Below are 17,277 nucleotides of genomic sequence, written 5' to 3'. Positions count from 1 at the left end.
ATCTGTCCAGGCAGGTTGCTTAGTCCAGCCCACCTTCGACGGAGGGGATTGCACAGGGGGACGGTTAGGAGGCTGCCTGCCACTCCTTGTGTTAGCTTCCTGATTAGAGTTTTTCAAATGTTAACCGACCACCCCTGATTAGGGAGCTTCAATTAATAAACAGCCCAAATTAGGGTATAGCAGGAAATTAACATAAGTATTTATGATTTTGACATCCATGTTGAAATATTTTAAAGTCAATTACAGACGATATATCAAGCACTGCCACCCTCTTTACTAACACCAAGCCGTGTTCTTACTAGACTTTTATTGAAAACCATTTGATTTCTCAGTATAAGTTCCCTGTGATCACTGACCTTTTCGTTTAGCTTGTGCGTTTTAGAGGCCTCGGTCAGAGACCTGTGTTTGTTTGGAGAAAGGCAGGGCAGGTTAAGGTGCAGGAATAAATAGACCCAAACTTTGGAAAGCTGGGATTTTTTTAGGATTATAAAAAGGTTTAAAGGAACAATGACGTACAACACAAAGTCACTGTGTATTTATCGAGTTTGCCAAAGTTGTATCTAAAAAAACAGTTGATACTGAGGTCACTCTTTCTAAGAAAATAGCAAAAATATTTTTGCCTATATTGTGTAGAGAAGAAAAAAAACAGCAGGACTGCTTCTGCTGAAGATAGTTTACTCTCTTCTTGTTATTGAAAAATGTAACCTATAATTTAATGAAAAAAAATGTACGTATTCGAGATGTCATTTTTTATTAAAATTATTAGGGTGAAATTGGTTAATAAAACCAAATAGCTTTCAAGCGTACAATAATACACCATATGTATATTGCATTGTGTATTCAACACCCAAAATTAAATTTCCTTCTGCCACCAAATATTTGACCCCTTTTACTTCTATCTACTTTCCCCCAACCCCACCCCCTTCCCTCTGGGGACCACTAATCCACTCTGTGTTCATGAGTCTCTGTTTGTCATGTTTGTCTATTACTTTTAGTTTTATATCCCACATGAGTAAAATCACATGGTTCTCAACTTTTTTCTGTTTGACTTATTTCATTTAATGTGATAATCTCAAGATCCATCCATGTTTTCACAAATGGCAGTATTTCATCTTTTCTTACGGCTGAGTAATATTCCATGGTCAAGATGCAATTTTTAAAACCTGACATAAAATTGATACTCTGTTGTGTGACTTGGTTAATGCAAAAAAAAAAATTCCTCTTTGTGTAGACAAGCTTTCAAACAAACTTCCTTCCCTCCTGCATTGTAAAGGATGCTCGAAGAGAATGTCATACACTCCCACGACTCATCCAATTATGTTTCTTGGAAAAATAGGCCATATTGTTATCCATTGCTTTATTCAAATATGACTTGGATAAAAAATCATTCTTGGGGTACACAACCCACAGAAGGCTTTCAGATGGAAAGCAACCTCCAAAAATTAAATGATTCCAATATTGCAAAGTTTCATGCCCTTATAAAAGCCATTTTTCTGCAAGTTTGGTCATTGCAAGGCCAAATCAAAAATGGACAGAGTGCAAACTTTTAAACTGTGTCATGAGGCAGCCGCACTGACAAAATGTCAGATTACTTGGTGATAATGGTAAAAACCATTTTATTCTAACAACAAACATGTAAAACGGCTCAAACGAAAAGCAAAAAAAAAATTCGTTTTCATCAGCTTTGGAAAGGAGAACAGTACAGCCACATAACCAGCAATAAGATGAAGATTTCTCTTTGCTTTTTATATGATAGATAGCATCTTGATAAATGTCTGATTGGCTACTGAATAAAATTTTTGTCAGTCTATCGCATAAAAATACAGAGTCTTTTTCTGATAACCTCATGAAGTCAAGGCAGTCCCTGGGCTTGAAGCTTGTCCCAATATGGAACAATAAGACCTTTATGCAGTTTTTCATTTTGAGATATAAATAACTGGAATCCCAGGGAAGAAAATTATATTTATAGCCAACCTTATTATTGTAAAGTTGTTTTTCTCCTTAAACAGGTCAGCTGACCGTGGATTGCTAGAAATCCCTACATTTTATCATGCCTGGGTCAGCAATACATTCTTGCCTTCAGAAACAGTGATGTTGGAAATTAAATCTCTAGCCTCCCCTTCACATTTTCCTCCCACACTACCTCCATTACTTCTCCCCCAAATAAGTAGCATTTTCTCCTTTGCCTCTCTGGCTTGAATAGCATTTAAAACATGAATTTGGTGTATATTATAATTACATTTATTTGTTTGTTTCTGGAGCCAATTTGATACTATTTCCAGTTCTGCAAAACTCCTAGCAGTGCTGTTTCTCATTTTCCTTTTTATAAACCACTTAAAAACAAGGGCAAAGGTCATTCCGATGGGTTGGATTAACTGGTGACCAGTTAAAGGAATTATATCACTGCCCAAGCTCGGAACCCTATTTCTTTCCTTCTGCTTATCACAGATATTCTAAACCTAATGGAAATTCTCTCATAATGATGTCCTAGACCCAAAGTTTTTGGAACCCTGGCACTGAATGCAAAATGCAATATACATGTGACACAATGTTCCCCTTCCCTTGCCTTTCATCAGTTTCTCAAAATGATCTACAAACCTAATATTTTAAGAACTGCATTTCTAAACCAAGAAGATTAGTCACTATAAATCAGCTAAACACCCTTCTTGGACCATGGATGGCGGGGGACACAGCTGAGAGACACTCCGTAGGCAGAGTGTGGAGACCCATCTGGAGCGATCCACAGCTTTCCCAAACGCATCCGAAACACACAGCACACTCTGGAGTGCAGGCACGGCCGTGGGTACCCGAATTCCGTTTGGATTCCCCCAATTCTATTCTTTTTAAAAGCAGATCATTCTTTTCTTCATGATAAGATTTTAAATTAATGTTTGCCTCTCCAATTGAAGATGTCTTTGAAAAGCAAGACTTCACTTGCATATTTTTTCCTGATTCTCTAGCAATTCATTTCGCTGCAGTTGAGAGACCACTATCTGGGGTCTTGTAGTAAACGGTGGCTAAATGTTTGTTTGGTTGAGAAGTGGGCTTTCTGTAGACTAACCCAGGGTCTCTGAGATGTAGACAGAACCCAGTGGAAGTCATCTCTGCTGTGCCATTTTAAAATAGGGCTCAGAATGGAAATGACGCCTTTGTAAGTAGAGCTGAACTTCGGCTCATATGAGATGGTATAGATTTTTGAGGGAACAAGGACACGGGTCAGCACCCAGCATCCCCAAGTGGTTTCTACCTTCTAAAATTTATCTCGTATGTTTTAAGTCATTTGGTATAAATTTGAAGGACTTCACACTTCCGTCCAATGTGTTAACATTTAGAGTAAGATCACACTTACACACCTTTCTCTTATTTATGACTAATTACATGATGCCTTAACAGGAAACGTGACTTTATTTACAGCACCGATGAAACAAATGGCAATGTGATAACTCTTACTACAAAAAATGTGATTTCTTTTTTTTAAAATTCTGAACTAACTTTTAAAACAAATTATGGTTTTTTGATTTTTTTTTTTTTTTCAAGGCAAGGGCCTTGGAACCACTTGGTGAGTATAAATTGAATATTTTACTTTCTTCTTCCTGGATAGAGAAAGAAGTTCATCCAAATAGAATCCTGCCTCCACCACATAAATCATTCAGAAAATTTGCTAACTTTCCATGTGATTCAGTTAAATCCTTTAAATCCCACAGGAGAATTTACTTGCTTTTGGCATATTTCACCATATTAGGAGGAAAATCAGTCTCCAGGGACGTGGTGGTTAATGAGAACGGGCGGAAAGAACGTATCCTAAACTCAGCTTTATTAGCTTAGGCCTTTTCAGATAGCGTTTCTCTCGATCAAGAGTCTCTGAAGAAGCGTCTTTTCTGAGTCCTCAGTAGCCACTAGGCCACCCACAATGCCTTGCAAAGGACAGAACCTTTGACACGAATGAAGAGGGAAGTGAACGTGTTGAACTAAATTCATCGACACTGAACTGAAAACCCAATGTTACCCAGTACTAGACTGATGAATTTGAGGAGATCAGGAAGAGAGAAAGTGACATTAGGGGAGGTAAGAAGTGAGCAGGACACTCGCTGGAAAGTGGAGGGCAAAACGAGTTTTCTCGCCTCTGTCTTGACCAGTCTCCACACGTTACCGAATCCTCTGAGCTGAGGTAGAAATCCATCATCCTCTGGAGGCTGTTGGAACTTTATGGGTAGCGCAAACCCTAAACTGACTTTTAAGCCAGAAGATTTTCTTTACTGTTAATTATGTAAACATGAATTCACGATGCCCAAGAGAGAAGTGTCCTGGGCCCTAAGCAGACTACGGCGAGATCGGAGGTGTTAAGATCATGACACACATTTTGTTTGAGAGACTGTTCCTTCATGTAAAGGGAAATAGAATGGGGTGGGGGGGGGGCGGGGAGAAGGAGACAAAGTCAGGGACCGAATGACCTCCCTTATAAATTAGATTGATGCTACAATGAAAAGAAGTATCTCCACTGAAAAACTTCACGTATTCAAATCAACAAATGACCAAATGACACGGATATGTCTCCGTTCCCTGAATTTGAGGGTAAATTTTTAAAATTTTATTGAGCTCTCTGCTGAAGGTCATCATGGTCAAGTCTAGTCTCTCCCAGCACCAGACTGGTCTTTGGTCATGCCAAGCATCTGTATTTTCAGACTGGAGGAGAGAGGCATAGGGTAAGGAAGGAAGGGAAAAGGGACATTTTCAGAGCGTGGCCTCTTCCTCTTCCTTCATGAGTCATCTTGCTAAGTCCCAGATGAGACCCACACCTTTATTTAGGTACCAGTTCCTGCCACAGAAAATTTCCCAGAGAAGAGCTACAGTGTTTATTGAATTTCTCCATAACATGCTTGCTTAAAACTCAATAGACCTGCTAGCAGAGAGAAGGGAGGAAAGCGCAGCGTTCAGTCTAAGCGGAAAGGAGCATAAATGACAGATGGCGCCCCCTGCTCCTCCCCACCCCCACTCCCAGGGCTCACGCTGGGGCTCATTCTCCCTGGAACTGAAAAATAGACTATCTGAAATTCTGTATGAAAAGTGTCAAGTTAGCTCTAAGGTGCTATTTGTTGAGGAGGAGAGAGAGGTAAAATAGAGGAATGAGAATAGATATGAAGGCACGTCAAGGGTGTACTGTCAGCTCTCCAACCGAGCAGAGCTCTGCAAAATACTTCAAGTCTGCAGCTGTGATCTGAGCCCACGGCTGCAAACTTGGACGAATGGCTCCTTCCAAAGTCAGCACTTAAATCAGCCACTGCCACCCCAAGCTCAGTCCCAGATGTCACAAGAACGAGATTAATCTAAGGTCTTTCTAACCTCTCGCTTAGCATGCATATTTAAATTCTGAGACTCCAAGCCAACATTCCCCAGTGGAACACACACACACACACACACACACACACCCCAAGCTACTGCTTCTCCTCTCTTGAGGTGGTGACAGCTTATGACAATCTAGCTGCTACTGATATAGGAGCTCATGGTATGTTATTGCCAACTTACTATTTCTCGACTTATTTATATATTGCCATCGTGGGTGGTAGGAAATAAGAATTAATGGATATTTCCTTTATTTTTACTTTGGTGAGGGAGAGGGAAAGCTAGCGTGTGCTATATATACTTGTTTTCAGTTGACTGGTTTTAAATAAGCACGACAACCTACCCGAAGGTTACTTTTTCTTCTGTGTGGAAGTTTTTTCAAGAGAGTAAAAAGAAACACCCTTGTGTGTAGCAAACTAAGAAATGTGGTTATATAGAATTTACATCTGGATGGACCAACTCACCAACACTCCACACCAGCACATAGTCAAGCATGCTAGTCAAAAGCATATGTGCTCGAGGACGTGGTTCCATAGTGTAGCGGTCGGCACGTCTGCTTTACACGCAGAAGATCCTGGGTTCACACCCCAGTGGAGCCACGGTCCATGATCTATGGCCATGCCACCCTGAACAAGCCCAATGTCTGACCTAGGAAGCTAAGCAGGGTCGGGCCTGGTTAGTACTTGGATGGGAGACTACCTAAGAAGACCAGGTGCTGTAGGCATAAATAATAATAAATAATAATTTAAAAAACATATGTGCTCGAGTCAAACAGCCTCGGGTTTAAATCCTGACTTCTGCCACTTATATGGGAAATGTCTTCAGTCAGATCCTCCCAGAAGCAGACCCTGAGCCAAAGATTTAAGTTCAAATGAACTTCCAGGAAAAAATGATAAAAGTTTGAGCAGACTCAGGAGGAGAAGAAGCTAGCAAGTGTCTGATTTCAGTTGAAGACCCGTCTCAGCCTGATCCCTGGAAAAGATTTGAGGTGCCCATTGCACCCCAGAGTTTATTCAGAGGCAAAGGAAGCTGGGCTTTTGCATTTGGGCATCAGCTAGTGGTGGAGGTTCAGGAGTAAAGGCCTGGGCACATGGTGGGACAGTTGAACCAGCCCACAAGCAAGCCCCAGGAGAATTTCGCAGCTACGGGTCATTAGCAAGACACACCAAACTTAGGAGTAGATGCACGGCACTGGTGAAGGTGACCAGAGGGGATCCTGCTGGGAGTACCAAGCATGCCCACTACAGAGAGCGAGGGCAAATTTCTTAACGTCTCTGTGCCTGTTTCCTTCTATATAAAATGAAGATTATAGTTCTAACCTCAGAGAATGGCTGTAATGAAATGGAGAAGCACATGTAAAATGCACAGAACCTGATACTGGGCAGTGTTCGATGAAATAGTCCCCATTACGGTTTCTCACTAGACTATCAACTCCACAGGAGCAGGATAGCATCCTTTTCATTATCATCATCTCTCTACTCCCTAGAAAAGTGCCTCACACCTAGAAGACAATAAATATTTGTAGAGCTTTAAGGTACAAACAGCATCACAGTGACGCATGAGACTTTGCCAAGGACAGAAGACCCGATTCAGCTGGGATTGGAGAGTGAGCCCATAGTAATTCGAAAATTATATATTTGGCAACAGGTAGAGACAGAGTTATCACGTGAGGAAGGGTAAATACATGAAAGTGATCTTTGGGACTTACTCAAAAGACTTTTATTGGCAAAAATCAAAATCGGATTTCTCCAAGTGGAGGGACAGGCCCAGAGTTAGAAAGGATCTTGTGATCTGCCTCAGTACATTCACTGCATCCAAAGTCTCAAGCCGGTCATTTGACTTCTTGGACATTAGAAAAGGAGTGTCTAGTCCAGGAGCTCTCAAATTTTTTGGCCCCAGGACCTCCTTACATTCTTCGAAATTATCAAGAGTGCCACGGAGCTTCGGTTTATACGGGTTAGAGCTAACAATACTGACCATGTTAGAAACTGAAACTGAGAAAACATTTTAAATATTAATTACTTAATTTGAAAATAAGAAAACTCACAAGCCAACATAAATCCTCTATTTTCGTGAAAAATAACGATACTTTCTGAAACCAGAAAATGAGAGTAGTGCTAGTATTTTACATCCTTGTGAAATTCTTTAATGACTGGATTCTCCCTGTTTTTGTATTCAGTGCCTTGCAATATGTTGCTTTGGTTGAAGTGGCTAAAGAAAATCCAGCCTCACCCAGTTATGTGGTTGGAAAAGCCAAGGAGCATTTTACACTATTGCCAGATCATTTTCGATACTTTTATTTGAGAGTACACCAAAACTCAACAAGGGTTCGTTTCTCCAAGGTTCGTTGCCGTGTAGAATTTGATATCCCCTAACCGAACAGTTTATACTCTATTACATTAAATGCTCGTCTCGGGTCCCGAGTGTTTCCTTAATCCTGCATGGCTTTGTAACATAGTGCATTGTAAAATATTACACTGATTTATGCAGATCGTCCAAATGTTGACACTCTTCATACACTGTATTTTGTATAATCCCATGTATTGATAGTACCACCGATCACATCGAGGAAGACCTTAAGTATTGAGACGCTCTCAAGCCGAGAGTAAAAGAGGGAAAAGTTTTCCAAAATCCAGTTTTCATTTGAGACCTCAAACCTGTGCTGCTCCTCCAGGGCCAGTTACCCGAAGACCAGGAAGCTTATCCCTCCCTCCCGGGCTGGGTTAGAAACCTCCTCCAGCAGCATCTTCTCCTGACCCCCAGCAGAGCTCTGGCCACATTCTGCTGAGATTGTTTACTTCCCTGTATCTTTCAACGGCCATCGGCTCCTTTAGAGCAGAGCTGTGTGCTCCGCCTCCCCACCTTCAGCGCCTCACACATAAACATTGCCCAGTCGATGAATGATCAACTGAATCCCTCGGACTGCTGAATGTGGTGACTATGCAGGTCTATCCCACATTCCCAGACAGGAGATTTCATTATAACGTAAATGTAAATCCTACGTATTATTTAAAATGTAAACGAAGTCAGAGAATTGCTTTACAAACATGGGTGTGAGTTAGGTAGCAAGGAAAACAGATGCACCAGAGAAAGAAAGGTCTGTCTTGCTCTGGGTCGAAGACCTGAAATAAAAGGGCCAGACCAGAAGGAGGCCTGGGGAGGACAGACCCCCTGAAGCCAGCGGCAGCATGGGGGGGGCACACGGTGGTGCGGGACGATACCGAGGGTGAGGGGAAAAGAGGGAGAATGGAAAGGAAACGGGAAAAATAGGGAATGAGAACTAAAAGCCCAGCTGGAAGGATAGAAGAAAACAAGAGGACAGAAGATTAAAGGATGCAAGAAAAGGTTGAAGAAGGAACGAATAACCAGGGCCTAAATCTTGCTCGGGAACAACAGGCAGGATAGGAAAGGGGCGGTGTTGGGGGAACAGTTAGGTCTGAGCTCAGCTGAGTGGACAACAAATTATTATCGTAATTTGAGAGATTTCTGTGCAGACTTGATCTACGCCCTAAATTCCTCACATCCTGGCCTTTCCTCCTGGCCCTAAATTCTCTGACGCCGTTGTGTTCAGTTGAATGATAAAATTATGTCCCTGGGTTTGTCTGCACTGTAGAGAAGAGCTTACCTTCCCCAAATAGGTCCTTGCTGACCTTCCAGAAGACCCTGACCAGCCTCTTCTCTAGGGCCACAGGTCCAACCATTCTTTCAAAGCAATAGTTAGCCATCAAGTCAGTTTTATCCAGAAAGATTTTCAGTAATCGTCCTCTGTGTCCAGAACCCAGTGGTTATGCAGGAGAATTTTGTCACCTGGCCCTACTGTCCAATTCAACACCACTGACATAATGCAAAGAGGGAAGAAACAACTACCAGACACTCGGCAAGCAGCCTGACCCTGTCATGTGGGCCAGACTGATCTTCTGGGATATCAACAGCCACGGCATGAGAATCGGTTAGGCGAGCTCCGAGTTAAAGCAAAGTCATTAGGTGTCTTTATTGCAGGGCTTTTCAAAGGTACTGTCCAAACTGGGAAGAAAGAACACCGTTCCCCAAATTTATTTAAGAGGACCCTTTTTCACTGAGCAGCCATGACTCCGAGTGAATTCCTGAAAGACACATTTTGAAAACACTAACATGAACTCTAATGGCAGAAAGAGGGATGTGAGCCCTCAGAAGCTCCTAGCCTAGTTGAAAAGCCACAGACTGGAAATCATTTCTAACAGAGGTTAAGATACTTTTGTACCCTTGGGGAACCTTCTCCAGAGTTCCCATAATTTCTTAATCTAGAGTCTGTTTTCGAGGCGTAGACCCTTACCACCCCAGGCTGAGCCAGAGATAAAGTCCGAAGCCAGAAAATGTCAGTGGGAATGTCAGTTTTATCCAGAAAGATTTTCAGTAATCGTCCTCTGTGCCTGTGACGCCTGTGTGCTGGCTCGTCTACCTCCTTCTTGTCTCTTTTATCAGGCAATCTCTAGATTCGGCGTTCTCAACCTAGAGTACCATCGAAAACAATGCCTGATGCACTGAAGCCACTCAATAAATGTTTATTGGATGAATGAATCAATCAATCGATCAATAATCGATCAAGAAAAACCTGATTTGGGGGTGTTACTTGAGGTTGTGAAGTGTGTTTTATATTTCTTTGTTTCATTCTTCTACCCTCAAACCTCTAGGTTGGCATGCTAGTCAGTCGCTAAGGTTACACTTTGACCCTCCAATCTTGCCCCAATTCAAGCCCTTGACACTACAGTGGTGTTTGGGGTCCTGGAGGTGAAACGCAGTAGCAGCACCCATTGAGTTTCCAAGCCTGTCACTCTTAGCGACATCACACAATCACCTGCGAAAATGCCAGCTTGCCAAACTGTTTAGGAGAATGGGAGAAATATTTTTTTCCTTTCCATACCAATAAAAATGATCATATAAATGCAGAGCTGCTGCTCTGGAAATAGCCATCAATCACTAAGAGAAGATGACACAGTTCAGTTAATATTCCCCTAATACTCCCTATTTAGCAATATTTGCTAATTTATTTCTATTATAAACAACTTTTAAATGAACATTTTAGAATATAACTTTCATATTTAATTTATATCTTTATGGAACAGTGAAAAGCGTAAGTACTGAATAACAATGTAAACTTTATTCTGTGATTATTTTCAAGTCTAATTTTCTAAGTTCAATTTTTTAAATATAAATTTCAAAAGAAGATTTTATTCTTCCATCAATTTTAATTAAACAAATGTTACCATGTGTATATAGTTCAACTATGAACAATTTTATGTTATATTGAATATTCCCACAAAGTTTGTTTATGTTTGGTGAATTTCTATAGTTTTCAACATTATGAACAAGAGGTGGCTTTTCAGGCAGTTAATCACATAACACTTTTTATTTTATATATTGTAAATGGAATAACAGCCTAACAATTTGTATTCGTCTCTTAGCTAACTTATAATAAAAATAGTAAGCAATTCTCAGATATTGGAAGCTCGCTCCACTATGAAAACACACTCATTGCTCTCCGAAGCCTTCTTTCAACTCCAATGAATTTCAGTAGGCTCCATGGCACAGTCGACACAACCTCAGGTCACAATAGTAGGAGAGAAAACATTGGGGGTGCAATATCCTGCTTTGGATCAGGAAAGGCCTAAATGCCAGATGTTAAATTTCAGTTAGGCATTGAAGGATCATTACTGTTTGCTGCCAGAAGGAAGGAATATGAATTATTTTTGTGCAGCTATTTTGCTCCATAGTTTTGACTTCATTTGACCAGGTGGGTAGTACAACTCTACCCTTCTTGCCTATTTTGACTCATGTTTATGAATTTTATATCCAAATTTTGCCAATACTGATGAGTCATCTACTCGTGAAATCTTTCTCAGATGAAAAGCATTCGCTGGATCAAATGCCATTTAATTATTTTACTTCTTTGATCAAATTCTACTCCACCTACTTAAACCTTTTTCAATATGTTTTCCATTTTCACCTTTGTTCTGATGAATTTTTTTATCAGATTGCAAATTTTAAGACTTTGTGCAGCTTTTTTTAACTGAGATACTATGATACACTGGACACTGTTCTAGATGCTGAGAATATACAGTGATTAAGACAGATAATGATTCCTGCACTCATGGAATTTAATGGGTTTTTTCCATAAGAATTTATTGTAGTCTATAAATAACTTTAGAGCAATAATCTCTGCCTCTGTAAGCTTTCTTTTTAAGGCCACTATTTCTAACAAGTTCAGTGTTTTGGGGTCCAATTTTATAGATTTAATATATTTTTTAAAAGAATACTTGCTTCTATCATTTTTTTTAAATCTGTATCTTTCTGTAATTTTAGCTGTTGACAGTTTTACTTCATCTTGATCATTTCTACTAAGTCTAATTTTTTTTTTTCCCCTGAGCCAGTTCCTTCAGTATCCAACGTAACCAACATGATATGAACTTTCGGGCTGGTTTTCATTTATCATAACTTTTAACACTTGCATCTTTAGCCATTGTCAGTTTTATTTTGTGTTGATTATTTCTGCCAAGCCAAAAATTTCCCCAGCAACCTAGTAAAAATGCCCTTTGGGTCAACTCTGTAGAATCGGAAAAAAAAATCCCTGATGAAATGGTGTGGTAAAATTTGTGATTCAACACTTTCTATTTTGCAAGAAAGAGCATGAGAAATTATGCAAAGTTGTGGTTGTTTTGAATAACAGCTCTCATACTTTAATGTACATACGAATTACTGGGATCTTGATAAAAATCTGATTCAGATTCAGTGGGTCCGAGATTGCTTTTCTAACAACCTCCCAGATGATGCACAGGCTCCTGGTCCATAGGATAGAAGAGCAAAGAGTTGCCATCTGTGCTGTGTGGTCCAGCAGACCCGGGGTCAAGTCCTTTTCTGTCCTCTAAGCTCGAGGAGGTTACTTAATCTCTGAATCTGGTTCTGTTTTATTTTATTTATTTTATTTTATTTTTTTGTAAAATGGGATGTTAATATTATTACAGCTCTAAGAGGTTTGTTGTCAGGATTCAACAAGATGATTCATGTAAAACGCTCAGCACAGGGCCTGGCACCTAATAAATAATCAACGGTAACCCTTGTTAGCTGACCAGTGAAAGCACATGTCAAAGCACAGGCAGGTTCCGGAATGAATGGTAAGTGGCTTGGCTACACCAGGTGTCATCTTCGGACAAGCAACATCTGGGAGTTTGATAGAAATGCAGTATTTCAGACCCCTCCTAGGACGTTCTGAATAAGTATCAGCATTTTAACAAGATTCCCTGGAGATTTGTGTGCATATTACAGTTTGAGAAGCACTGGCCCTGAATTTAAAGAGGGGGTCAGCAGGCCAGTCTGGAAGGCATCCCAGGGACTGTGAAGTGCAAGATGTGCCCTCCTCCGAGGGCTGTAGGGTGGCCCTGCCCCCTTCCCCCCCCCCTCCCCACACCCACACACCCACACACAGAAACGCGTTCCCATGTCAGGCATTGTTAGTCAATCAAGGACTCTTTCCAGCTGAGCCTTGTCCACACATGCCCTAAGCAAAGTCCTCTCCATGGATCCAAGGCGACAGAAATGATGCATTTGCAATCACTGCAGGAGACCATGGAGCCATCCAAGAACTTTAAAAAGGAAAAAATAATAATAATACATTTGAGAGCTTAGAAGAGTGCCTGGTATCTGGTGAATCCTCAGTAGGTATGGGTCAATTATTTCTACCCAGCTTAACAATCTATGCCACTATTTTCTCCAGATGGTGAGTCAATGAGAAGATTTAAGACAATGTATTAATATATTTTGGTGTTAAAATGTCCTTTTACTGTGATATGATGGGGAGGAGAGACATAATTGTTTTTAATTCTCATATGGCAAAATTAAAACTTTAGCCTTTAGCCATCCCGCGTTCCCTCCGACTCACTTTCTGTTTTCACAAAGAATGACACCAAGCACGCCTGGAGGTGATGATGGCCTGAACTGGGCTGTGGACTTCTGGGCCTTTAGGGCTGAAAAGGCCTGAGCAGAGCTGAGCGGCCCTTCTTCCCGCTCCCCGTCTCGGACGTGCACCTTTGAACGAGTGGGAGTGAGAATGTTCCCTTCTGCAAACGGCATCAGTTCTATGGCATCTGGCCAGAGCTGACTCTGCACTTACAGAAATGCCATTGACACATAGCGGGAGCCCGTGGCAAGTCCGGGGTGGTGGCATGAAGCCATCACAGAGAAGTAAACTGAGGCACAGTCTACTGAGAGCCGAGTCTCTCTACCCGCAGCCTCGGACAGCGGCTAACCCTGGGTAGAATCAGCACAGAGACCAAGGGCACAGACTTGAAGAGAGTTGCTCTGTGCTAGGTGACCCGAGAGAACGTGTCCAATGTGAGCCTCAGACTCCAGGACCCGAGTGAGCCATTGGCTACAGTTTCTGGATGCTGCACATCACCAGGATACCCTTAGCTCCCAGAGCCAACGCTGGCTTTGAAATGCCTGTGTGCTCAGGCTCCCCAGCACTCAGCTCTCCCTGAGAGCTCGCACAGTGATTCAGAGACCAAATGGCTCTAATAAACCCAAAACCAAAGTCTAGTGAGGTTTAAAGCTTCTCCTATTTAAAAACATTTTGTATTTATTGCCTTTTTTTTTTTTTTTTTAGGTCAAACACAGGAATCTATGTGCTGTAGTAAACCACCCACTCCTCTTCGTACACGCTCTGGTGTTGTGCATGCAATTGCACTGCCATCTGGTTCAAAAAAATTAATATGCAAATGGATGTAACAATAATGCCATATATTGAAATACAGTCTGTGTTCTGACTGGTTTCTTCTTGGCGAAGCAATGAGAGAGACAGAGAGAGCGAACGAGAGAGAGAGAGAGAGAAAGAGAGAGAAGGGGAACCAGAGTTCAATGTCAACACATGGAGTTGAGACAGGAACCCCATTTAATATCACACTATATGCCGTATTTGCAATGGGGGACTCTTGACATCTTTTTGAATACCCAACATACCCAGCTCATCATTAATTCGCTTTCAAAGTGTGATATCAACAGACTTCACATAAAAATATCTCTCAAATAATAAAGGCTTTGGTTCTACTGAGTTGCTCTGAAATGGCAGCCCTTAAAAACATGATTAAAAGTTTCCATTAAAGTTTATTATCAATGAATAAGGTTTTGTACTTATGCATATGAGGCCTCCTAGAGAGAAAAATTTCAAATTCCTTCCCAAATGAGGCCTGGGACAAACAGAACGACTTCCCTTCTTGAGTAAATAGGACACTAGGGCTGGTCTATGTGGCCACTGGGGTCCATAACTCAAAATGGAAACCATTTTAAGCTTTTATGAAAGGCTTAAAAAGAAAAAGAGGAGATGGTGCTCACCACCTCTCAGCTGATGGGTCGTGTGAACTTTGTTTTTATTTTCTGTATTCTGATGCTCTGACATCTGAGGTCTTGCTGAGCCTGGAGAGGCTGCCTGCCCCAGGGTTAGCTAATAACCGGATATGAACGAGTCACTGTGAGCATACTTTTCAAAGACCTGCCACCCTGTCTAGAGCCCACACCCCAACCACCTCCTTTATCGGGCTCCATCTGCCCCTGTCACCCCCAGGGCAGCTAGGGACAGCTCTCATGCCCCCGAATCTGCTGAAGTCATTTGAACGAGCCAATCTTAAGCCTGCTCACCCAGCCTCACACGTTCCTTTCTGCAGAAACCACAGTAACGGTTCTCGTCCACAGTTCTCTCCTCTCCATCGGCCTCCTCCCCGACCCTGGTGCTTCTCCACGTTTTCCCTCCTCCTGGGAACTGTAGCAAACTCTCTTTCCGCTGGCAATCACCTCCTAACCTGTTGGCCTCACTATACTTCAAATCTTCTATGAATATACTTTATAACGATTTCAACACTTTGTGTTGACATAGAGGACAGAACTGGATGCCTTCTTCTCTCGCCGGGCGAGAGCCACGTATTTCCAGCTTTTGTATTTCCCGACTCTTCCAGAAGGCTCCCGTACTCCTCCGTGTTTCCCCACAACCTTTTACCTACGTCCCCCTTGTCAAGTCCTCCAACTCCCCTGCAATGGCAATTTGTCTCAGAGCTGCTGCCATCACTGGGCAACACCCGGACACTCTGACGTCTTCAGCCTTCAACGTTGAACTTCTGGCCCCACACTGGGAACCAGCCTCTGAAGCTGCTCACTGCTATTACTACTCCCAGAGACATGGAGTTTATTTCATTGTATCCTCAGGGGGAATTACAGAGTTGTTCTTCTAGAAATTCCTCTGAGGCCTCTGAAACGGCCCCCTCTCTACGGGTGTCAAGGGCTTCTTGCACTAGGAAAGAAAATATTTCCCTCCCTTCTTTCCCAAACCATCCGTTTCAGTGGGGTCTGTTTCTTAGAGAATGAGACTCCTGTCACCTGTGTGAGTGAGCAAAGAGGCCCATTTCCCTCTGCCCCCAATCCCATCATCTGCGTGTCCCCCTTCACGAGAACGGGGCAACAATTTTCCACTCCAAGAGGACGCTCTTTCATGTTCAATTTTGCAAAATGCTTCCCAAAGGTACACAAGTCCCAAAGGTTCTTCTCCCACCGGGCTTGAGATAAGCAGAGAGATGCTAAGTGCCACACCACACTCTCCTCCCCCGCCCCCCGCAGCAGCCCACACACCCCAAATCAAGAAAGAAGGAAAGATTCGGTTCTAATTTTACAATGTCAAATTAGTGTCACCAGACTTGGGCGTGTCTGAGATGACTCCACGCAAAGGTTTTCTCTTCTTGTCTATGTTTTTACAGCTCAAGACCTACCCTGCCCCCAACTCGGTTGCCTATTTCTCTGTGATATTCCACCCAGAGGCTTTGTTCAAAGCGCAATAAGCACAATTCCATAATGTGGACTAGGACAAAGGAGAAAACAAAGCAGTTGATTTAGTCACTCTTCGGTGCAGGGTTTTGGGCTGAATCTAAGGTTTGAGCTTAGAGACTCAGGTGGCCCAAAGGTCAGTGTGCCTAGATCAGTCAGAGCTTTGAGATTCCTGGGAAATATTGCCCAGCTTCTGCCTTTACATGCAGCCTTCCAACCGGTAACCTTGGAAATGAATGCTTTTAATCGCAGGGCAGATGCTCTCAGAACACCTCGTCCCGGCCTTGCGCCCCACTTCCTCTGTACCCCGCCCCAAATCTCAGCCTCCCTGGGAGACACACCTGTGTTTCGCGGCTGGGAGGCCCTTGTGGCCCCTCTGCCAACAGTGCGGAGAATGCACACCGCCCGTGCAGAGCCTTCGGCGACAGACAGGTGTGTGCTGGTGTGCAGACACCCCGGCTCCCCGACCCCTCGCGGAGAGGACATTCTACCCCAAGGTGTGCTCTCTGCCGGCTCCCAGAGATCCCCCGCGGGGCCACACTTCAGTCACCCACAGCGGGGACCTGCTCAGCCGTGTCCCTCGTCTTGGCTCCGTCCCTCCCCGTCTCACTTCCCACTCTCCTCCGGTTTCCTGGACTCTCGGCCACCGGACTCCACAGCGTCTGCTCCTACTCGAGCCCAGACTAATACCACCCGTGGGCGAGATCAACCCTCCCACTGCGCCTTCGCCTTTTTCAGAACGAGACGTGACCTTCGATGAAGTCCTGCAGGTAAGAAGCAGTTCCTGAACACATCGCAGTCTGCTAAGCCCCCTGCCTGGCGCCTCTGCCTGGAAATCCAGGCTCGGTCCTGTTCCTCCTCCTCCTACACCCTAAAGAGAAGTGGGGTGTGATGGTGGGACCCCAGGCTCCACAGTCGGACTGCCTGGAAACACAGAAGTCCGAGTACAAGGCGGTGGGAAAGGTGCCCGATTTCATGCAACAATAGAACTTAACGGTTCATCGGCGGGGATGGGCATTAAACATACAATGAAAATCAAGAGTAACGAGGGTCCTGAGGGGCGAAGAACAGGGAATTTGTGAGAACACGTGAGAGAGATTG

General features: G+C 43.0%; 1 pseudogene; it reads left to right on the top strand.

Annotated features, from left to right (window-relative positions):
- Nucleotides 1–5,948: 5,948 nt before the first annotated feature.
- Nucleotides 5,949–6,064, top strand: LOC112479938 (annotated as a pseudogene).
- Nucleotides 6,065–17,277: the final 11,213 nt, after the last annotated feature.

Source organism: Pteropus alecto, unplaced genomic scaffold (assembly GCF_000325575.1).
Source record: "Pteropus alecto unplaced genomic scaffold, ASM32557v1 scaffold21, whole genome shotgun sequence".
Lineage (NCBI taxonomy): Eukaryota > Metazoa > Chordata > Mammalia > Chiroptera > Pteropodidae > Pteropus > Pteropus alecto.
This window is presented reverse-complemented; position numbering and strand designations above follow the sequence as displayed.